Raw genomic sequence first — 23,696 nt, forward strand, 5'->3', positions numbered from 1 at the left:
TTAGAGGAGGGTCTCCCTTTGGAAGAGGGGCAAAAAGAATAAGCAAACAAGTGCCCTGCCTGGACTATTGGTACATTTTCTCCTCTGTCCCTTATCAACGGTACTGGCCTGTAGTGATGTCTGGGTGGGCACTGATCTTGACCTCCTGGAGCATGCCTAGTGAGCAAGCTAGACAGTAAACTCCACGTCACACACATGCATATGACTACAACCCATGATAGCCTCAATGAAGAAACAGAGCATGGAAGATGTTCTATCTTGAGTCTAGAAGAGAGCTGGGCAGGAGAGGAAGCCCGGGAGATGATGGAAGGAGAGGCAGGGGCTCAGGGACTGGCTCCGTCATGGAGAGGTGTCAGGTCAAGACTCTGGTTGACAGAACTTAAAATTGAGGTAAGTGGAAGCGAGAGGAAGAGTCAAAGACCAAGATGGTGCCCAGGCATTTGAGCCTTGTAACCTGTGATCTTTGGTGAGATGAGGCAGACAGGTGAGACACAGGGGGATGAGACCAAGTTGGCCTGATCCTGTCCATTTCTTCTCTCATCTCTTTACGTTGTTGTGTACCTAGTGACTATGATATCGAAGAACAAAATATCTCTGCCCTTTGGCCCAGTTGCCACCAGAAGACAAAAGGCCAGCAGCCATGTCTGATGAGCACCCTGTGACAACAGAAGGCACTCCCCACATGTACAGTCCTAAGAAGCATGTTATGACGGGAGATCACACCAAGAGGAAGTGAGCTACCTGGCCCTGCTTCCACAGCAGGGGTTACACAACGGGGCCTGTAAGTCAGGTCTTCTTGTTACAAGCTAGCTTACAAGTAGATGCTACCTCTGTTCTTCCAGACCCATGAAGTGAAATCTTCTTTAAAAATTATTTTTATTGTATCATTTTGTGTATAGGGGTGTATGTATGTGTATGCACCACATCCGTGCCAAGGGCCTGAAGAGTCCAAAAGAGGGCATCAGCTCCCCTGGAACTGGAGTTATAGACAGCTGCAGACTGCCATGTGGGTGCTGGGAATTGAATCTGGGTCCTCTGGAAGAACAGTCAGTGCTCTTAACCACTAAGCCATCTCTCCAGCCCCAAGTCAATGAAATTTGAAACAGTCCAGGAGCCCAAAATTGCTGTGCAGAAATAAATTAAGCATGTTTGTGGAGTCTGTCTTTTCCTTCCTCTTTCAATTTCTCCCCCTTTTCTTTCCTCTCCGCACTGTGTCTCTCGAGGTGCAAGGAACCAAACTCAGGCTTTCATACTTCCTGCAAACTCTCTACCACAGGGCTGTATTTTCAGCCTGACACATTGCTTTCTTTTGCAATCACTGATTTGACCTCCTAATTCAATTGGACAGAAAATGTAATTTGCGCTGAGTGAGTTTGAGGGGTGGGGGCTGACAGGGACAGCTACACAAGGGTGAAGACGAGGAACTTGCTGCAAACAAAGCTTGTGGCAACCTATATTCCACCCTGCCTGGAGTTCTCCAGCCTCTTTAGAACAACCTAGAAGCTGTTCAGACTGCTTTAGAAATGTTCCATCGGTCCCTAGGGAGGGCCAGATGAGCCAGTCTGGTCAGGTGAGCAGAAGTACTCCTCAAGTTATCACCTGAGACTGGACTGAGGGTATGGGGTGGGGTAGTAGATGACCACCCAGGGCAAGAAGAAAGGACAGAGAAGAAGAAGAAAGATGAGGAAGAGGAAAAAGACATGAAAGAAGAAGAGTGGTGGGGAGGAGGACCTTCCTGAGCCTCGGCTGAGGTAGCCCACAACGGTGTAAGAGCAGGCAATGACTAACCCTGAAGTCATCATAACCCTTTTCCTGGAGTCCCATAAGATCTGCGGACAGCTACACTCCAAAACCAAGGTAGGGTACCAGCTCCTAAGGATGCTCAGCTGTCCCTCATTTCCCTGCCAAAGCCATAGTCAATGCATCTTTTGCTCCATGCTTGGTCAGGGGAGGGATGCAAATGTAAAGTGGAATGATGCTACCAATATGCCACACCCCCAGCCTCACCACAGAGTTTTCACAGGCAGCTGTCTCCAAGGACTCCAAGGAAGACAAAGGCTAGGGCCTGCCTCTCAGGAAGCTCTGGATGCCCAGCAAAACGGGGGTTCAGAAAGAGAGCTCTGGAAGCTTAACCTTTGGCTTGAAGGCCCTGGTAGGGAGGCTCTACAGTACTGTGATCAGTCAGGGGGAACCAGAGTCTGTCTCTGGGCTTGCTGCTCATCCACCCATATAGCCTGGGCCACCATTAAGTGAATCTGAAGGTCACCGTGTCTGTAATTAACTGAGGTATGTCAGCTCCCTCCCATCTGAGATGTAAGGAACGACTCAAGGACCAAGCATTACCATTCAACTCTTTCAAATACCCACTTTGCTTGGTAAGGGAAGGTCTCGCGACAAGAGCCTTCAGTGCATCACTTTCTGCAGGGGCAGACATCTTCTGAATGTGTGAAAACACGGCTAGTGAGATTGAGAGCTGAATTTTTAATGTGAGTTCATTTGCATCCATTCAAATTTGTATTTAAGTAGTCACAGAGCACCCGGGGAGGGTAAAGTCAAATAATCTCAGGGATATACCTTCTCCACACCTCCATAGCAAGAGCTAATACAGAAGCTTTTTCCTCAAAGTCAAAATCATTGTTAGGAGAGGGGCACTCTCTGCTACGTAGGAGAGGAGCCTTCTTTGCCCTCTCATCAATGATCAGGGCTACTCCAGTCCCAGTATGTAGTCCTTACAGGCAAGTTACAGCTCTGCACCAAAAGCTAGAATCACTGGGAAAGAACGCATTTGGGGTTTGGGGCGTGTTTGGATCCCGTGCCTCTTTTTGTTGTATTGATGAGAGGAAATCCAGATCCAGAGAGGTGAGGCAGATTTCCCGAGGTCCCAGAAAAGTATGTAAGAGGTTTGACCCAGGCAACACTTCACTGGTTCTCAGATCCTCCTCCTGCATGTGGCCACTGATGGAAAACCTACCTCTGAATGTCAATACTCCCCCACCTGCATCCACGAAGAAAGCCTGGCTAGAAATGCACACTGGCCTCTCCGGAAGGTTCTTGGGAGATCCTATCTACCACTCAGGGTCTGGTACAGGGAGAGACGAGTAGGCTCCACGGAAGAGGGCCTCCTGCCTCAGTAACCTCCCATAGTACAGTCCTCAGGCAACAAGAAGCAACCCAATGCTTAGACCAACTCCCAGCACGTATCGTTCAGAACGAGTGGCAGACAAACCTTAAGGCTGGTTGTGGGGCACACACAAGGACGTACAGGCTCAGGGAAATGGACCTCCTCTGGGCTGAAAGTCTGGAGCAAACTGTAGCCAGTACATGCAGCACATGCTTTCATGGGACAGTCACCCCTTGAAGGATCTCGGCACAGATCTCTATAGCTAACACTCAGAGGCCAAGCTGAGTCTTCGTAAAACATGGGCTCTTCAATTTCCTCCACAGAGCTAGTGTCCTACCTGAGTAGAGGTAGAACCTAGAATAGTGGTTCTCAACCTGTGGGTCATGACCCCTTTGGAGGTCACAGGAGTTGTCTAAGATCATCAGAAATCATAGATATTTATAGGAGTAGCAAAATTAGGTAAGAAGTAGCAATGAAAATAATTTTGTGATTGGGGGGGGTCACCACAACATGAAGAACTGTGTGGTGATATATTATTTATGATTTAATAAAGATTTTCTGAGGTATCAGAAAGCAAAACCAGCCACACTAGTTAGTTGTAGAAGCTAGGCAGTGGTGACACACAGCTTTAATCCCAGGACTCAGGAGACAGGCAGATGGATCTCTCTGAGTTCAAGGCCACCCTAGCCTACACAAGAGTGAATCGTATCAGAGCTCATGCCTTTGATCCCAGCACTTGGGATCACACACCTTTAATCCCAGCACTTGGGAGATGGAGACAGGATATGGCTGGGTGGAGAAAGGAATGTAAGGAGGAGATAGGAATTAAGAGTTTTTACCACTGAGGATTCATGGGGACAGGATTACCATTGCAGCTGGGTACAGGTAAGAGCTACTGGTTTGGCTGCTTTGCTTCTCTGATCTTCAGCTTGAAGCTTGAACCCCATTATCAGTGTCTGGGTTTTTTATTATTGGTGTTACAGAACTGTATTAAAGGGTCACAACATTAGGAAGGCTGAGAACCACTGGAAGAGAAGTTTGAGAGCCAGGGCAGAGGCCCTAAACCCAGCATTCTGAACCCAAGGTACTAGCTATCAGGAATTCTTGGGACAATCCTCCATAGCTGGGGCATCATCATCCGTCAACTAAGACCGCACGAGTGTCAAATCCTCTTGAGGGAAATTCATCAGACTGTCAAAGAGGCCATGACCCAAACACATTAAGAACCTTGGTACCCAGAACCAGTTCTGGAGTTTGGGGAGAGTACCAAACTTCACTTGCTACCAACAGGAATCTTTCACTGGGTGTTTCCATAGCACCCTGGACTCTGTAGTATAAAAACGAAGCTTTTGTCTATGAGAATTTGCCTTTCATTGGCAAGACTATTATGTCAACCCTCTGAACCATCAGGCTGGAGGTCCTACTCTAGACTTCTAGTACCTGGCAACCCCTGGGTTCTAGCGGTTCTGCAGAACAACCCTGGAGCCTGCTCCCCCTTGCAGTCTCCTTATCCCAGCCCCGGTCTCACCACCCGAGCTGGTTAGACTGTGTCTGCTTGTGGTGGTTAATGTTAACTGCCAATTAGGCAAAACCTGGTTTCACCTGGAAGTTGGGCCTCTGGATATGTCTGTGGAGGGTTATCTCAGCTACATTGATTGAGGTGGTAGGACTTGTCCCCTGTGAATGATACTGTCCCTTAGGAAAGGGAACCTGGACTGTGTGAGAGTTGAATTCATTCATTGTTCTCTTCTTCTGTCAACTTAATGTGACCTGCTGTTTCACGTTCCTGATTACTTGACTTTCCCTGTAACATGGACCTGTGTGCGAACTAAGCCCTTTCTCCCTTAAGTTGTTTTGTCTGGGGTTTTACCGCAGCAACAGCAAAGTAGCGAGCGTAGTGCTGGGGACTCAATCCTGGTGCGAGGTTGCAAGGTGGGACCTTTAAGAGGTAGACAGGTCACAAATGAATGAATTCATGAATTAGGGAACGGACACTGTTTCCCAGGAGTGGCCTCCTGATGAAGGATGAGTTCTGCTCCCTTCTCACTATGGTGGAGTGGCCATCTCCTCTGCCAGGGGATGACACAAGAAGGCCGTTAGCCTTGGACTCACCTGCTTCTAGAAGTAAATCAATAAATCTCTATTCTTTAGAGGTTTCTCTGTCTTGGGGATGCAACAGGATGTATTAGGAAACTTCTCCCTTCGCCAGCATATCCTTTCTCTTCTTCCTGCCTCCCAGCTCTCCCAAATACAAATCATCCTCATCTTTAAGAAAAAACCCTAATTTCATGGTATCACTCACTTGCCCAAGACACTGAGTGAGAGGCAGGCAATAAAACAGCGTCTGAAGTCAGTGAATGAGACCGAAGTACAGTGGGAACGACAGGGTGCTTCAGAGCAAGCAAGGGTTCAAGTTTTGCCTTTGCCTTTTCCTGGCTATGTGCCATTGGGTGAGCTCTTCAGTCCCTCTCAACATCATTTTACATTTCAGTGTAAATTTCGGTGGGGTAAAATGAAAACAGTTTCCTGTGTGGTGGGTGATTAAGTACTCAGGCTGAAACCCAAGCTCACTGGCTGTTAATCCCATCTTCCCACATTACTAGCTGTGTGCTGTTGGACAGGTTCCTTAACTTCTCCACGACTCGGTTTTATCATTTACCAGAGTGTGGTGAGGATGGGATTCATGGAAGGAACTCAGAACAGCGCTTGGCATCCACAGTGCTGAATGCATGCTAGTGATGATGACTAGGAGGGTTTGTGGTGAGAATTTAATTACCTGGAGCATACGCTGCACCTTGGCAGCTGGCTCGCATGTCGTAGATGCTCAATAAATGACAACATCTTTTCACTAGAAATGTATCGAATGAGTCTGCCTTAAACTCCTAGAGTTTCACATTAGTGGCAAAATATCCAAGTGGGAGCATTCCAACACAAGCAGTTAAAAAGGGGGGAGACGAGGCCTCGGAGACATTGAAGTAAGACTGGGACTGGGGTCCTCTATGCTGAGGGGCTCACCAAACCCCAGGAAGAACCGAATGACCCCCTACTATCAGCCAGAGTAATCACAGCTTGTGCTCACAGGACCAAGTCCCCTGTGTTAAAGATGCTGTTGTATAATAAAGAGCTTCATGAGCCAGGACTGGGAGCTATGAGCCTCTCTGCCTATGACTCCCCCACAACCCATCAAGCATGCAGCAGGAAACCCGGTGAAGGAGGGCTGGGTGACTTCCAGGTGGGAGGCATCTACAAAGACCAAGAGAGAATTATTGCTCCCAAGAAGGGGCAGGGATTGGAGCTGGCTGGGGGCGGAGACAGGCTATTAATGTACTCTCATCAAAAGATCAGAAATCTCTGGATGCAGAGGACCCTGGTGGAAAAGCAGGAGTCATGAGCAGAGTTCCAGCTCCAGCCTGTGTTACACAAGAGCTCCCGGCACAGGACTCACAGAGCGGGGAGGCCGGGCCCATGCAAAGGCATGAGATTTGACTTTGGAAAGCCCTGAGACATCACATTGCTGCTCTTGGCTGTTCTCCTTCCTAGGGGGCTCTGCCAGCAGTTGAGAGCTTGGAATAGCTTCCAGCCAGCCCTTGGATACTGCCTTAGCTTATGAAAGACCTTTACAGTCATTAGCATACTGGCAATTCAAAGTACCCTGGTGAGAAATTTATAACCCTGCCCCTCTCCTGCAAATGGGAGAAACTGAGGCCCTGAGCGGTTCTGTGGCTTGCCCGAGGTTGCATACGTAGAGTGTGCTCCATTTGGGCTCTATACCCTAATTCCCAGATCTGAACTTCGACTCTGCGCCCTGACCCACCCCCACCACACCCCCCCACCCCACCCCACCCTGCTGCCTCTCATTAAGCCCCTCAACCATCAGGCTGGGCTGGTTACTTTTTACCAACTGGCACAAACTGGAGTCACCTGGGAAGAGAGAGCCTCAGTTGAGGAACTGCCTCCATCAGACTGGCCTGTGGACAAGTCTCACGCCTGCGGGCATTTTCTTGACTACTGATGTGGGAGTGCTCAGTTCACGGGGAGCAGGGCTATCCCTGGACAGGTGGTCCTGGGGTGTATAAACAGGCGAGCTGAGCAAGCTGTGGAAATCAAGCCAGTGAGCAGCCTGCCTCCCTGGTTCTGCTTCAGTCCCTGGCCTCCAGGTTCCTGCCCTGACTTCCCTTTAGCATCGCTGGAAGCTACAAGATGAAACACACCTCCCCAAGTTGCTTTTGGTCAAGGTGTTTGTCACAGCCACAAGCATTAAGCATAAAGACACCAGGCCCTGGTTCACATGGTTCCTAGGCTCAGATCCTTCGTACGGGGCCATTCTCCCTGGGCTGCCGTGGTGGAGATGCAAGCAGGGCTCCAGGTTGTTGCATCTCTTGCAATAAGGAAGAGCTGGTGGTATATTACGCACACATTTGTTGAGTTAGGAGCAGTACACAGAGAGGAGGAGGCACATAAATTAAAGTGGCCAACTTGTATGCACACATGCACGCTGGCACGGACAGAAGGCTGGCTTTAAATGGAAAAAATTAGCAGCTTGAAACAGTAAAAATCCCCAACTTTGCCTCAGAAAGATGCAGGGCAACTTCACAAGAGTTTTATGTGGCCCATAAATTAGGGCTGAGAAAGGGCCTCTGCAGCATTCCTCGGCAAGACGGGGGCTTTCCGCCTGCAGATATGCCGTGTGGCAGCATTACAAATGTCCCAAGCAGTTTATATACAACAGCACAGCGTGAGTTTGCTGGGGGATATTGGAGCTGGTAATTGCTATTCTAAAACTGGCCTTGTAAGCTTGAAGAAATGTTTTGAGGGGGGAAAAGAGCCAATTTAAGAGCTTTATAAAGCCATAAATGCCTTCTGAACAAACCAAATGTAATCTATCTAGAGAGACAGGCCATCCCTCACACCCAATGGCGGACCCCGCAATGCTGCACACCGAGAGACACCCCGGAAGGTTCCACCTCAGCCAGTGGTTCACCTGCACCGAGGCAGGGAGCTGGCCCACAGGACTTGGGACTGTCATCAAGTTACCTGAGGTGCTCTGTCCCTCACAGCCAATGACAGTCCACAGTGAATTCTCTGCCAGCTCCTGCTCCTCTCTCCTCTAAGCAATCAAGACCACACCCTGTCAAGCTGGCTGGCTGTGGTATCCTCTGTCCTTCCCAGTTACCCTTCTCTCCCCATGGCCCCTGGAGATAGAGAAGTTGAAGACTCAACAAACAAGGCAGGGAGTCCCACAGTTGGCCTCGGCCACCAGCATTTGCCTTCCAAGGCTGTGGTGATGCTGTGGTGAGGCTCGAGTAAGAAACCACACGTGAAGCACCTGCCACTCAGCACTCAGTAAAGGGAGCTTGTATTCTTTTATTGTTGTTAGTACTTAGGAGGACCAAAGTGCCCTTAGCTCACTCTGGTGAGCCTCCATTTACCCCAGACCGGACTCCTGCCAGGATCCCCAGCATCAGAGTAAAGCATTATTTATGTCCCCCCAAGTCCCCCACCCTCCAACAGCACACAAGATGGACACAAGCCCAGCTTTTCCTGGGAAATGATCCCAGCGCCTGTTTCCTGACTGAACTGGTCCTTATCTCCCCAAGGTACCGTCAGACACATATTTCAGCCCCTGTACCCACAACTGAGCACACAGCTTCCCTGGCACCACTATGCCAGGACCTGAGTCCTCAGCCAACCCTACCCTCACTGAGGACCTCTTCGTGTCAGTGAGATGTGTGAATTTCTTCTGGTTCCTGATAGAAAAACTCAGACTCAGACAGACTGGTCGGCCACCAACTTCCCTCATGTACCCCCACCTCAGGCTCCCCGCGAGTCTCCTCACAGTGCCCTCCAGTGCCACAGTAATCCCGCTCTCTTTTCCGATGTCGATATTTCATAACAGAAAACAAAAGCCATATAATGCGCAATTACCCACTCTCCATTGTGTTTTAACAGCTCTATTGACAGCACAGAGCACCACACAGGAGCCGTAGAAAGGGATTCTAGATCAAGCTTCCAGTGAAATGTGGTTTTGGTTAGATGTATTTTTGTAGTTTCTGCAACACCTTATTAAAGTTGAAAGCTATATATAACAGCGTTACCAGTGACGATTTTCAATGCTGTGGGGTTGGGTTTCCATGCAGCCCAAAGCACATGTGACCGGCTGTCTGAAAACAGGCATTCCCACGCCCTCTCCTGGACCTCCTGAGTGGCCCACCAGCATCCCACTCCCCCACCACACAGCCATCCCACCGCAACTTCTGAAACAGAGAGTGCAGACGTGGGTCTTGCCTCTCAGGTGCTGACAGGAGGCACATCTAGTACTCCAAACCCAAATCCTGGCACTCTCTTCCTTAGCCTATCCCTGGCCTACAACTCCTTCACCTCTTTAATTTCTAAAGTGCTTATTTTGTTTTCATTTGAAATTAGCATACAAAATAATGAGTTTCACTGTGGTGTCTTCACACAAGTGCATCATGCACTTGGCTCGTAGTCACCCCCATTACCTTCTCTAGTGCACCTTTGGCCCTACACTAATTCCCCTCCTCTTCTAAAATAATCCCCCTCGCATCTTCATGTCCTACACATATACAATGTGTGTGTGCGTGTGCATATGTATGTATGTGTATAAGTGTGCACGTGTGTGCGCGCGGGCACACACGTGCGTGCATGCGTGCATGCACACTTTTAAACTAGATGATAGGAATCATCTTGTCATTGCTACTATCCCCCAAAGTCTACCACACAAGTTTCTAGCATTAGGATTTTGCTGATGCCACACCCCACCTCTGGTTTGTTCACCTTCTTTCTAAATTCCTACTCATCCTTAAATTCAAAACACAAAATGAACACAGAGCTTAGTGACCAGAAAGTACTCTGGCTTGCTCAAAAATCTGCATTTGAAGTCTGCCCCTCACATTGGAATTGGCTAGACCTCTGAGCAATTCTCTTGACTTTCTTTCTCTTTCTCTCTTTCTTCCTTGGCTCATCTACAAAACGGAGTCCTAAACTATGGGATGGGAAGGGTCTTTCCCAGATGAGATTCCTGAGTGAATAGTTATTGCTTATTTTACACTTAGTAGGCATTTGATGTTGCCATGGGAACAAAAGGATGGAGAAGATGCAGTTCCTGTCCTCAAGGAACCTGCAATTTTATGGAGGGCAAGAGATATACAAAAATGCAACGCAAACTCACAGCCAAGTCTTCTAGCGCTGGTTCAAGACAGCAATCTACAAAAAGCCATGAGGCGGTACATGATTAGATGCCAAATGGATTGTGCAGGCAATAATTGCTCCAGGTCGAGGAGTTCAGAGGAGAGTACCGAGGGGTAGGCTAGTCAAAAGCACCGCACTCACGGGGTTGGAACCAATACTGGCCTTAAAGCATGAAGACCCTGGTTCGAGTCTGTGGGAACGGTCCAGGCAAGTGTACGTTATCGAACAAGTATTCATAGTCACTATCACCAGGCAGGAGCAGGGCACTGGACTCCTTGGTGCAGAACTGAGATCCCCTCCAGATCCACTACAGCAGAAGCCAGGCTGCAAGCAAGGGTCCTAAGTGCCAGGCTACAGTGTTTGAACGGTCTCTCGTGAGCAGCAAGGATCCAATGAAGTGAACTGCGAAGAGCTGTATTTTGAGAGAATTAATCAGGCAGTGATTTGCAGAGTGGATTAGAAGTGCGACGCACACATAAGGATACCAGAGAGAAAACCATTGAAGTAATCTGGCAAGAGGTGACAGTGTGGGAACCAGGGAGGTGGCAGTAGGAACGCAGTGACATGCCGGGCACGGACAGAGGGCAGCCTCGGGCTCTGATAGGTTAAAGTCTGGCGGACCATTTAATTTACTGTCTGAACTTGGACGCTTTTCAGAGTGGAAGGGGAGCTATTAACAACCACACTGGGACAACAGACTTAAACCTGTACCCTCATGGACAAACGAGAGGGAGAGTGACTGTCATAAGAGAAAGAGGGACAGAGAAGGAAGAGTCTCTGGGGTATCAAGACTGGAGGACAGAAGAAAATCTGGAATTTGGTCGCGATGGTCAGGTGGAGGGAAACAGAGCCAAGCAAGCTATAAGAGGAGTTTGCTCCCTTGAGTTGCCAAACAAAATCTGGTTGCTTCGAAGAGAGCTGTGCCTCATCTACATTTTCACACAGGTATTTGTTAAGCTGAACTGAGACAACAAAGACCCGCTGAGTATAATCTAAATAGACTGTTACAGGAGTTGCCTTCCGCTCTTCTGCTTGTTCACGGGTGCCTGCTCGGAATTTCAACGGCAGTCCTCCTTCACAGAATTGACAGGTGGTCACCTGCAGCCCAGGGAACTCTTACAAGGACTTGACCAGTCCAAGGCAAACGCAAAAACCAAACAAGGGCATGGCAGCAAACACCTTCAATCCCAGCATTCAGGAGGCAGAGGCAGGCAGATCTATGAGTTCAAGGCCAGCCTAGTTTACAGAGTGAGTTCCAGGACAGACAGGGCTACAGAGAAAACCCCGTCTAAAAAATTTTTTTAAATAATAGAAAAATAAAAAATAAAAAGAACATGGCACCAAGATGGTCAATGAGACAAAACAGCTCATCAAAGCCTTCTCTGAGAACTACAGAAGGGGCAGGGACTCAATGCACCTGCCTCCCTTCATCAGACTATAGCGCCCAGGAGGAAGCCAAGGAAAGCAAAGTCAGTCTTAGCAAAGAAGTCACAAGAGCAGAAACAGCCATCCCCTGATCAGAGCTGATCTAGACTTTTATGTACAGGCATCTTCCAACCAGACCACCCACAGTGGCATCTGCTGAGGATGAGAGTCCCACCCCATGACTCAGGAGACTCCGGGACCTTTGGGACTTCAACTGGGCCTCTGTCCCAGGTTCATGATCACACTTCTTCAAAAAAACAAAAACCCAGAAAGGACATACAGTCCACTGGTCAACTGCTGCGACCCTACCAGAAAAGGATCTTACATAGCTTTCTTGACCCAGAAATTTGATGCAGAATCTAGTCCGTTGGCTATGAATTATCCAGGCACCTGCGGCTGCAGTTACTCGATCAAGCTGATTCCACGGGCAGTGTAGATTACTCCTGAGTTAACAGTACAGGGGCTTGAGGTGAGGACAAAGTTGCCAGGCCCAGCAGCTTCTCATTTCACTGAAAAGCATCGTCCCCCATCCCCCACAGGAACTCCCTCTTGGAACCTTTCTGAGAGCACCCACTCCACAAGACTCTAGCTCAGCTGGCCTCAGCAACAGCAAGGAATAAAAATGAGCTGTGGCTGGCAACAGTTGTCCCCCTTTCCACCACTGCAGACCCAGGTCATGACAAGCTCTTGTCAGTCACAATGGCTCACAGTGACAATACTCTTATGCGGGTGAAAGGCTCCAGACAAGATCAGGTCTACCAGAATGAGCTAAGGGATAGCATCATATTTGAGAACGCCTTCTCCAGTCCTGCAACCCCAAGGCAAAGTTAAGCTGTTCCCCTCAGCCCTTAAGAATTAATGAACAAAGACCACATCAACCTACAAATCAGGAAAGTAAGCAATTCCACTGAATTTAGGAACGTTCACGGACTGTGTATGTCACCTCATTTCTTAGCATTCGTTTCCTCGTCTCTCAAGTGGCCATAATAAGGAGTCTGTTTCCAAGGACTGTTTGTTGGAGCAAATGAGGTAATAAAAGTGCCCACAACATAGTAGGAGCTTAACAAATGTGTAGGCTTCAGTTCAACTGACATTTTAATAATGTGGTTAGTGCCACCATGAAAGGGATAGTTTCTAATTAATAGGCATTTTCTCTGAGCAAGATTCAAAATATGATCCTCCGTCAGAAGAAACCCATGTGTTGGGTAACAAAAGCAAATGAGCAGACCCAGCCCCAGGAGTGGTGATCATCGGCTACAGACAGCTAATGCCAGACTCGATGAGGGACTGAAAGTGTTCCCCCAAAACAAAGAATCAAACAAAATGGTCACTGTCACCTCTGCTAGTCAACACTGGCTTCGAGTTCTGGCCAGAGCAGTTAAGCAAGAAAAAGAAATAAAAAAGAATCCAAAATTGGTAGAAAAGGAGACATTTCTATTTTTAGATGCTGCAATAATTCTATATAGAGAAAATCCCAAAGAATTCACAAGAAAGCTACTAGAATTAATAAACAGATCAAGCAAGGTTGAAAGGCTTAAGATCATACACAGGAACTACAAGACACTGGAAGACTGCAGTGTTCATGGATCAGTAGAATTGGTATTGTGAAAAATGGAAATATTACCAAAAGCAATTACAAATTCAACTCAGTCCCCATCCAAACTCCAATACATTTTCTACATAAATAGAAGAAGCAACCCTAAAACATACACAAAAATACAAAAGACTCCAAAAGTCAAAGCAATTCTAAGCAAAAAGGGCAATGCTGGAGATGTCACATACTGATTTTAAATTACATTATGTATCCATAATGACACAAACAGCATGGTACTGGCATAAAAACAGACACTTGGAGCAATGGAATAGAACAGAGGACCAAGAAATGATGTTACACACAGCTAACTGATTACTGACAAAGGTGCAAACTAAAAACAATAAAAAGCAAACATATATTAGAGAAGAGACAAAGGTTCAAAATAAAAATAAAAATAATAAAAAGCAAACATATGTTAGTCAGAAGACAGGCTCTTCAACAAATGGTTCTGGGAACACTGGATACCCATGCAGAAGATTAAAACTGGATCCCTACCTCTCAGCCTTTACAAAAATAAATTCAAAATAGATAGGTCAAACACTTCAAGGATAGAGATGAAGTTTTAGATATATTAGGGAAAGCATTTCAGGATATAGGCATAGGCAGCAATCGCTGAAAAGGGCTCCAGCAGGTCCATAGTGGCAGGAATTGGCAAATGGAATTCCATGAAATTAAAAGGTGCTTGCACAATAACAACAAAACCAGGGTGAAGAGAGAGACTACACAAAGAGAGAAAAATCTTTTCCAACTGCTCCTCTAATGGGGATTAATATCCAGCATATATAAAGAACTCACAAATGAAAAAATTATTCAATTAATAAATGGGTAAACAAATTGGACAGTTTTCTAAAGAAGTGTAAATGGTCAATAAAAGCATGAAAAAAATGCAGAAACCATATTCATCAAGGAAATGCAAATCAGAACAATATTGTGAGCTCATCTCACCCCAGCCAGAACGGCTGCCATGGAGAACGAAGGTGAGGCGCTAGTGGAGATGGGAGAAGGGGGCACAGGAAAGGGCGGGATGCTTATACACAGTGGGTGAAAATTTACGTCAGTCCAGCCACATACAGGTTAGCCTGGAGGCCCCTCAAAACACTACAGACAGAGTGACCACGTGATCCAGATACACCGGGCATGGGTACCAGCCTGAAGGAATCAGTGTCAGAATACAGTAGAGACACCTGCATACCCACGCCATTGCGGCACTATTCACAATAGCTAAGCTGTGAAATCAGCCTCTGTGCCTATCAACAGATAAACAGATGCACCGTGGCATATATACTTAGCAAAATTTAATTCAGCCTTAAAGAAAAATGAATGCTGTCATTTGCAAGCAAATGGATGGAACTGAAGAGCTTCATATTCAGCTACAGATTCGGGAAGACAAATGCTGCATGTTTTCTTTCATACACAGAATTCTAGATCTCTCTCTCTCTCTCTCTCTCTCTCTCTTTACAAGACACAAAAATAGGAGGACTGTCACAGGAAAGGAAAGGAAACAATAGGAGGGGAAGAGTTTATGAGTGAAGGATGGGTTTGGTCAAAGTATATTACACACATATACGAAAGTGCATGAATTTAATCCTAGCACTCAGGAGGCAGAAACAGGTCGATCTCTGTGAGTTCAATGGCAGCCTGGTCTACAGAGTGAGTTTCAGGACATCCAGGGCTACACAGAGAAACCCTGTCTTGAAAAACAAAGAAAACGAAAAGAAAATGTCATTGATGCCTATTTTTGTACAGTCAATATATACTAGTAAAAAGTCTCTGATATCACATACACATTGGTTGTGTTTCTATATGCTAGCAGTGAACAATCTAAAAAGAAAATTTAAAAAGCAATTTCATTTAAAATAGAAGCTAAAAGAATGAACTACCTAGAAGTAAATTTGAAGGAGATGAAAGACTTATAAACTAAATGTTACAAAAAAATTACTGAAATAAAAAAGACATAAATACATGGAAAGATATCCCACATTCATGGATAAGAAGCCTTAATATTGTTAAAATGCCAACGCTACCCTAAGGTGGATCTACAAATGGAATCTACAAATGGAAACCCTTATCCAGATTCCAATAGTAGGGGTTAGAGACATGGCTTGGTGATAAAATGCTTGCTGTGCAAGCATGAGGATGTGAGTGTGGATCCCCAGCACTGACATAAAGCTAGGCACAGTGGTGCATACCTGTAAACCCAGCACTGTGGAAGGCTGAGACAGGTAGATTCCTTAGCCAACTGGTAAGTGCCAGTTCAGTGAGAGATCCTGTCTCAAAACATAAGTTTAGAGGAAGATATTCTAAGTCAACCTCTGGCCTCCACATGTACACCTGTGTGCATATTACGCTACCTACACACACACACACACACACACACACACACACACACACACATATGCACACACACACCCCTTTTTGTTGTTACTTAAAAAAACCAAAAACTTCAACAGCAATTGCTTCTCAGCCTTTTGGCAAAGATCAAATGTAAACTTCCAACAGGCTTTTCCTCAGAAATGCAAAGCCCAATACTCAAACTCAAATGAAATTGCAAAAGGTCCCTAAGAGCCAAAACAATCCAAAAAGGGAAGAACAAATTTGGAAACCAAACTGCATACTTCCAAACTTCAGATTTTACCACTAATCTACAGTAGTCAAAACAGTGTGCTGTTGACATATGGATGGACATGCAGGCTAGTGGAATAGAAGCCAGACTCCAAAAAGAATCCCATAATCCATGGCCAATTGGTGTTTGGCAATAGTACCAAGCCCATTCAACAGAGTAGTCTCTTCAATAACAGGGATGTAGCAGTTGGATATCCATGGCCAAAGAATGAAGTTGGATCCTACTTCATACAACCCCACACACACATCCAAATTAACTCAAAATAGATCAATAACCTAAATTTAAGAGTTAAAGCCATAAAACTTTTAGGACTTAGACTTGGTAACAATTCTCAGATAAAATATAAAAGCAACTGAAATCAAAAGGTAAACATATAAACCAGTCCTTATCAAATTTAAAATTGTCTACATGTCAAAGGAATTATCAAGAAAATGAAAAGACAGTCTACAGAATGGGAGGAAATAGTCACAGATCATATATCTGATAAGACTCAATATCCACTACATATAAAGAACGCTCACAATCTGATCACAAAATGCCAAACTAACCAAGTTTGAAATGGGCAAAGAATTGAACAGACTTTTCTCCAAGAATACAATCAGATGGTCAATAAGCACCCAGAAAGACATTCAGCATTCACTGGGGTGGGGGCGGGGGCGGGTATGACTCAAATCAGCCACAATGAGACACTACAGTACCTACTGGAGGAACTTATAGTCATAGGTATTGACAAGGATGTGGAAAGATTAGAACCCTCATGCAGTGCAAGCTAGCATCGAAAGTCCTGCAGCTACCATGGGGAATGTTTTGTTTCCTAAAACGTTAAACACAGAAGTGCCTTAAACTTGGCCCAGCAACCCCACTCCTAAACACAGACCTAAAAGAAGTGAAAATGGAGACTCAAACAGAAACATGTACCCCAGTGTCCATATAGCATTATTCACAAAAGATAAAAGCACCCCGAGTGTCTATAAACAGATAAATGGATAAATGAAAGATGGCTTACACACACAGTGGAATATAATTCATCCATAAAGAAGCACTAAAGTTAGGACACACGACAGCACAGATGAACAAAAGCATCATGCTGAGCGCAATGCTAGACACAAAAGGAAAAATACATTATGATTTCACTTTTGTGAGGCTGTCTGGAGCAACCAGATCCATAGAGGCGGGAATCAGAAGTTACCAGTAGTCAGGAGAGGGCACGAACTTAGTGACAAAACTCACGCAAATGAAGTGACCAGGGGCTGAGGAAAGGCAGACTATGAATAGTATAATTAATACTATCATAATTAATATATGATGATATATTTAATGATTTTATAATCTATAATTAGTAAATATAATCACACCATTAAAATTATCAAAATGGAAAATTTTATGTTATAATTTGTCATTTTATATATATATATATTACCACAAGAAAGTAAATATGGGAAAAGCTAATAACTTAAATTTCCCATGAGACCAGATTGAACCCAGAAAATCAAGTCAAATAACAGAACTCTTTCCAGTTCAAGCTGGTAGGCGTAAAGGGAGTGGCCTTTGCAACACTACCCCAGGGCCTCTCGACCGTCCTAACGCCGTGACCCTGTAGTGAAGTTCCTCATGCTGTGCTGACCTCAACCATAAAATCATTCCTGTTGCTATCTCATAACTGTAATGTGAATACCTATGTTTTCCAGTGGTCTTGGGTGACCTGTGAAAGGCGGCCCACAGGCTGAGAACAGCTGCTCTGCAGACTAACACAGCAGACTAAGACATTGTTCTGAATGTGGGGGCCAGAGAAGTGAACTAACCCCAAAGAAAGCCCAGAGATGACTGCAGCGCGGTGACATGCGCTTTTAATCCTGGCACTCAGGAGGCATAGACAGGCAGCTTTCTGTGAGTTCTAGACCATCTAGGGCTTCCTTTTCTCAAAAACAAACAAACAAACAAAAAAGAAACCAGACACTGATGTGGAAGAGAGAGCAGGAGGGAGGAATGAAGCTGGAACCAACCCGAGCACAGCTCACCTTCTTCTGGGGACCCACAAATAGGCCAGAATGGCAGAGGTGGCGGGCTGTGGATTTAACTTAGCTCACCAGTGACATATAAGAGTCTCCTGCCAGGACACTGCTTGGTTGCACACACAGCCACCCTGAACCCTGTTGCTTGGATCTATTTTCTGCCAGACTTCTGCTGTCACCAGTGGGGTGAAATCTGAGAAGGGGCAATGGACCCCCAGTCCCTTGACATGACCCGATCCTGAAGACTCATCAAGTGACCAACCTGCTTTGACCAGGACGCACAAGGCAGACCGAGTCATCATTCCCTGTGAACTGACGGGAGACGCTTCCTTCATTTCACTGTCTGCACTGGTTTTCCCAGCATTATCAAAGATGGCTCCCGCATGTCTCCCAGGAAACATAAGCGGCAGCGGAGTCCTTGAAATGAAGCAAGGGCCGGCGACGTGATGATGAGTAGAATTCAAGGAAGCCAGCACCGGCAGAGCAAGTCATTCCCAGGGTGTCACCGCAAAGGCAAAGCATTGTGAGGAGAGTCCTGCATCATATTCTGCAAACCTTGTACTCACGAGCTCTGTGCTGTGTGGCCTTTCCCAAGCTCTGTAACCTCTCTGGACCTCACTTTGCTCAGTTGTTAAATGGGAAGAGTTGACCAAGGACTAGAGACTTAGTGCCTTCCAGTTCTGATAGTTCGTGAGTTCATTTCAGAGCATGAGTATAAAAAAACTAAAAATAAACATCCTTGAACCCTAACGCAGCAACCAGCTCCACTCATTCATTCATTCATCCATCCATCCACTCATTCATTCACAAGCATTGCTTGACATTTTACTACAGCTATGTGCTCTTCTGGATTCCAGCGGAGAGAGACAAAAAGCTGCTAAGTGCTGTCCAGAAAAATAAAGATGTGGGGCAGGGGTGCAGCTGGATGGCTAGAGTAACTGCTTTGCATAGCCTGGGTTTGTCCCCAGCACTATAGAAACCAGGCATGGTGATGCAGGTCCTGCCTTCCAGAACTAAGGAGATGCATAGAGATAAGGTCATTCTCAGCTAGATCCTGAGTTTGGGGTCTAGGGGCATGCCAGGGATGGAAGACAGAGCTTGGCTAGAGCTTTTTGGGAGGATCACACTACAGAATGACATCTGGATGCCAGCCTAGCAAAAGCATAGTGTCGACCACACAGGTACATAGGGGAATGGTGTTCAGGCTGCTGGGACAGCATTTACCAAGGCCTGAGGCAGGAGAGCGTGTGACTTGTTTCAGTGACAACCTAGGAGGTCAGGGTAGATGAGATGGAGGAGGGGCCAGGGGCATGAGTTCGATGGAGGGAGTAGAGACTGTGTCACGACACAGAAGTCTTTGCCTTCCATTCAGTTTGGAGCTCGAACCCTCTCCACTGTAACACGAATGGCGCCATGCTTGTACGTGTGAAGGCCAAACCTTGGTGCATTTGTTCACTGTGAGCCCCTCCTTCCATCATGGACCAACAAACCAAGTGTACATTTTGCTGTCTTGATTCCATTTGGAAAGACGCGCCCAGGTAGTAGACACCACCTTCCCTGCCCAGGCCTGTGCCAGGGCTGAGCTGGGCCACTACCTCCAACCCTCAGGGTGGACATTGCTACCTCTTCCGACGCTGCAATGGCCAGAGTAGGCTTCTCTCCCAAGGTCTCCCCTGTGACCCGCCCCTTTGATTTTCCTGGCCTGTCTCTTTCCCCAGCCCCCAACTGTTTACCAGCCCTTCCTCCTCCCCCAGGGCCTTTGGACCCACTGTCCCTGTCTAAAACACAATGCCCATCCATTTTTACTGTCATACCCCATCTCCCTGCTGGTATCCATGCCTTATTGTGTTTTCCTGGTCACTGACCTCATCCTTCAGGTGCTCCAAAAACTCTAGCTACACTTAGAGTCTTGTGTCTGGCAGGGGAGGGGTTGTTTGTTTTGTCTGGTTGGCTGCTTTTGGCTTTTTGTTGTTTGAAGACAATGGTTCATGTAACCTACCCAGGCCGGCCTTGAACTCCTGATTCTTCATCTCTCAAGTGCTTACAGGACTGAACTGCCATTCCCCAGATCTCTCTCTCTCTCTCTCTCTCTCTCTCTCTCTCTCTCTCTCTCTCTCTCTCTCTCTCTCTCTCTCTCTCTCTCTCTGAGTGTGTGTGTGTGTGTGTGTGTGTGTGTGTGTGCATGCACAAGTGGAGTCCACAGGTCTTCCTGTATCACTTCTCCATCTTCTGCCTTGAGCCAGGGGCTCTCACTGTTTCAGCTAGTCTGGTTGGCCAGTGAGCCCCAAAGAGCTGCCTGCCTCTGCTCCCTCTGTGATGAAGCTACAGGTGTGCCACCACAACGGGCATGATGGTTTGAATGAAAATGGTCCCCATAGGGGGCCCAATATCTGAATACTTTACTTGACCCTTAGTTGGTGGAACTGTTGAGGAAGGATCAGGAGGTGTGTCGCTGGGAGCTGGCTTTGGGTTTCAAAAGACTCTCGTCATTCTGAGTAGCTCTCTCTGTCTCCAACTCCTGTCTCAAGATGTGAGCTCTCAGTTACTGTTCCTTTTGACACTGTTCCTGTCTGCCTACTTGTTGCACTTTCCTTACTATGCTGGCCATGGATTTTAACCCTCTGGAGCCACATGTGAAGCCCAATGGCATCTTATCACAGTTGAGAATTACTGTCACATCTCATTGGCTAGAGAACTGGGGCTCAGAGGGTAAGCAGGTTTCCCCAGCTGCACTGCCAGTGTCTGCGTTCTGACCGGCTCTCCTGATTCCAAGTTCTACAGTCGGCAGAAAGAGTAAGCACAGCCCCTCTGTGGCTGGTGTGGAGAGGGGTGGGCTGGGTCACTGCCTCCGCCTCACAATGGCTGTCCCTGAAATCTGACTGGACCTGAGTGTGACAACTCTGGGTACCTGATGTGCTCAGGATCCAAATGAAGCTGCCACAAGAACGGGGGTGGTGCCTGCATTGTGCCAACACCGCTCCCGAGAGCTTCTCTCTGGAGGGGCTGATGCCTTAGGGAGTCAAGCATCAGCTACCTGGCCTGCAACCCTGCCAAGACAGGGCTCAGACAGGAGCAGGGGCCTCAGCGCACTTCTGCCACAGGCCGGCTACCTCTCACCTTGCATTTGTCTGGGAGGGTAGAAGAGCCACAGCAGAAAGGCACAGTGACAGAGACCTCAGGAGACAGATGCAACAGCCTAACGCTAGACCAGAGCGTCTAGGATTCTGGCCCTAAGCCTCCTCTCACTCTCTGAGACTCCTCCATGCCTAGACTCTACCCTGCAAGACCCTCATAGTAGGCGGAGCTTTTGCTTGTGTTTCCTTCGGCTTCCTGGACTTTTGTGACTCTCATCATGGCTTCAAATTTCCCACAGCACCTAAATGTCTTCCTCTCCACAAAGCCTTGTGAGTGGGAAGCCCAGCTCTAGCCCATGACGATTTCTCCCATACCTGAACAAGGTGCTCAGTAGAAATCTACCAAATAAAAGATACCAGCCAGGAAGAACCTGAGGCCCGCTCCTGGCTGATGGACCTGGCAGAGTACACAGAGCATGCTAAAGGAGAGTGTGTAGGCACATAGTAGGCATACAATTCTGCCCGGTGACTCTGAGCTGAAGTCTGAAAAACTGCCAGGCGCTCAGGAATCCCCGAGGGGACCATTCGTGCCCCAGTAGCGGGGCAGCCGTGAAAGCCATCCTGCTAGCTTTCAATCACTTCAACACGGTTGTCATCACTCTGCGAGCCAGCATGAGGGGGAGAGTGTACTTTGTGTGTGTGTGTGTGTGTGTGTGTGTCGCGCGCGCGCGTGCGCGCTCTGTTTTAAACTAATAAGAAACATATATACAGCCTGTGCCAACCAGTCTTTTCCCCTTCCTCATATTATATGGGAGGCACTGTGTAGGCACTGTTACTTATGTTTATCCAGCATGTATAACACATCCACATACGTTAACTTTCGTCATCTTCCCCACAGCCTTGTGGGGAAGTACCATCAACCACCAGTTGACTGACAAGGAAAAACGAAGCCAGCTTTCACTGTCACACAGTGAACACATGGCTGGGCCAACAGCCACAGCCTGGGTTATTGGCTTCTTCCATCTCCATCCATCACTTTCCTGTCACCCTTATCCTATCACAGCCAGAGCTCTAGAACTCACCCGGCATTGTGCATGAGGATCCTAATAGCTATTGTGCGTGCTATCCTGGGCACTCAAGACCTTACTGTACAGTGTGCAAGCTGCCCATAGGCTGCCCTAACCCTCACCCCGTGGTGCGTGTGAGGACCCTGTGAGTACGCCTCCCTGGGTGGGAAAGGAGATAGAGGAACCCAGCTACTTCCCCACAGCTCCTCACCTCAAGCAGCAAAACTACGGGGCCCAGACACCGGAGATGAATCATGTACAATCTGCTCAGTCTTGGACAAATTCTCCAATCCTAAGTTTCACATTCCTTAAGTCTCTGATGATAGCTCAGTGAAAGAGAAGAGTACTCGCAGGCAGGGGCTGGGTAATCACGATGCTGGGACCCTGGGAATGAGCTTCGCTGTGATGAGGAAGCTGTTCTCTCCCAGCACTGAGGGGGCAAAGCCAGGGAGGAGTCAGAAGTCTCCCTCCACACTGCTCGGGACCATGGGAGCAGCAGCCTCCAGCTCCTAGCTCTCATACCTGGTACCTATGTCTACCCCAAGGCTGGAGAGCTCAGCATGACCTCCCATGGGGCTCTCCCAACCCCCTATATTCAAAGAAGTGTATGTCTTCCCTTCTTCTACCTAACTGAAAGTGGCCAGACACACAAACTGGCTGTCTCAGGGCATCTCACAATCATCAACAGAAAGCTTGCTGCTTCATAGGCCAGGGTACACACTGTCGCCTAGGTGACGGGCAGCATCCTCATCCTCATTTAATAGCAGACCCAGAAAAACCTGGAAGAAGATTTAATTTCCCTTCCTACAAAATGATCATGCTCACACTCAGAGAGTCTAGGAGAGTGTGAAGTCACACACTTGCTCCCAGTTAGTGCATTAATCTGGTTAGGGAGGTGAGGCCCACACAGCTCACTGCTGTGTATCCACGGACAGTTGTGGACAGTCTGCCTGGCCACATCTGTTGAGTGACCAGTGGAGCCTCAGGGAGAACATAGGAGCGAGAATAAGCCATTATCATGCATCCTAAGCCCACCGCATGATTCTGTGGCATTGTCTCTCCCTACAATCAGAATGTGGGAGGAGGCAGGAGCAGCTCCCAGAGTGGGAGAATCCTGGGGACCTCAGACTGGGGCAGAAAGAGTCATACTCAGCAGAACTAGAGAAAGCTTGGGGACAGCTTGTGCTATATAGACTGGACCAGCTTGGAAAGGAGGGAGTCTGCACCTAGTAAGGAATTAGACCCCATTATGAGTGGGCTAGCCGCCTTTTGCCTTCTCTCAGGACTGATGTCTGTCAGGCAGGTCACCTGAGGATACAGTGCTGAGCCCCCAAGGGTTTTTTCTACACACACACACACACACACACACACACACACACACGCGCGCGCGCACACGCACACACGCACACACGCCTCAGCCAGTTCTGCACAGTCACCCTCTCACGGCCTTGCCCATCCCTCTCTACCCTATACTTACCACTACCTAGTTATGCTGGTTAGCCTAACCCTGCCTGGCCTGGGGGCTTATAGAAGCGTCAAAAATGTGTATCTTCTAGGTTTTGACTTCCATG

At 47.4% G+C, this 23,696-nt stretch overlaps 1 protein-coding gene across 6 annotated transcripts in view; it reads right to left on the bottom strand.

The window, feature by feature from the left end:
* Positions 1-23,696, bottom strand: part of Pknox2 (PBX/knotted 1 homeobox 2) — a 262,847-nt gene that overhangs the window by 230,354 nt on the left and 8,797 nt on the right. The gene's annotated exons all lie outside the window — the stretch shown is intronic.

Source organism: Mesocricetus auratus, unplaced genomic scaffold, assembly GCF_017639785.1.
Source record: "Mesocricetus auratus isolate SY011 unplaced genomic scaffold, BCM_Maur_2.0 Super-Scaffold_100022, whole genome shotgun sequence".
Taxonomy (NCBI): domain Eukaryota; kingdom Metazoa; phylum Chordata; class Mammalia; order Rodentia; family Cricetidae; genus Mesocricetus; species Mesocricetus auratus.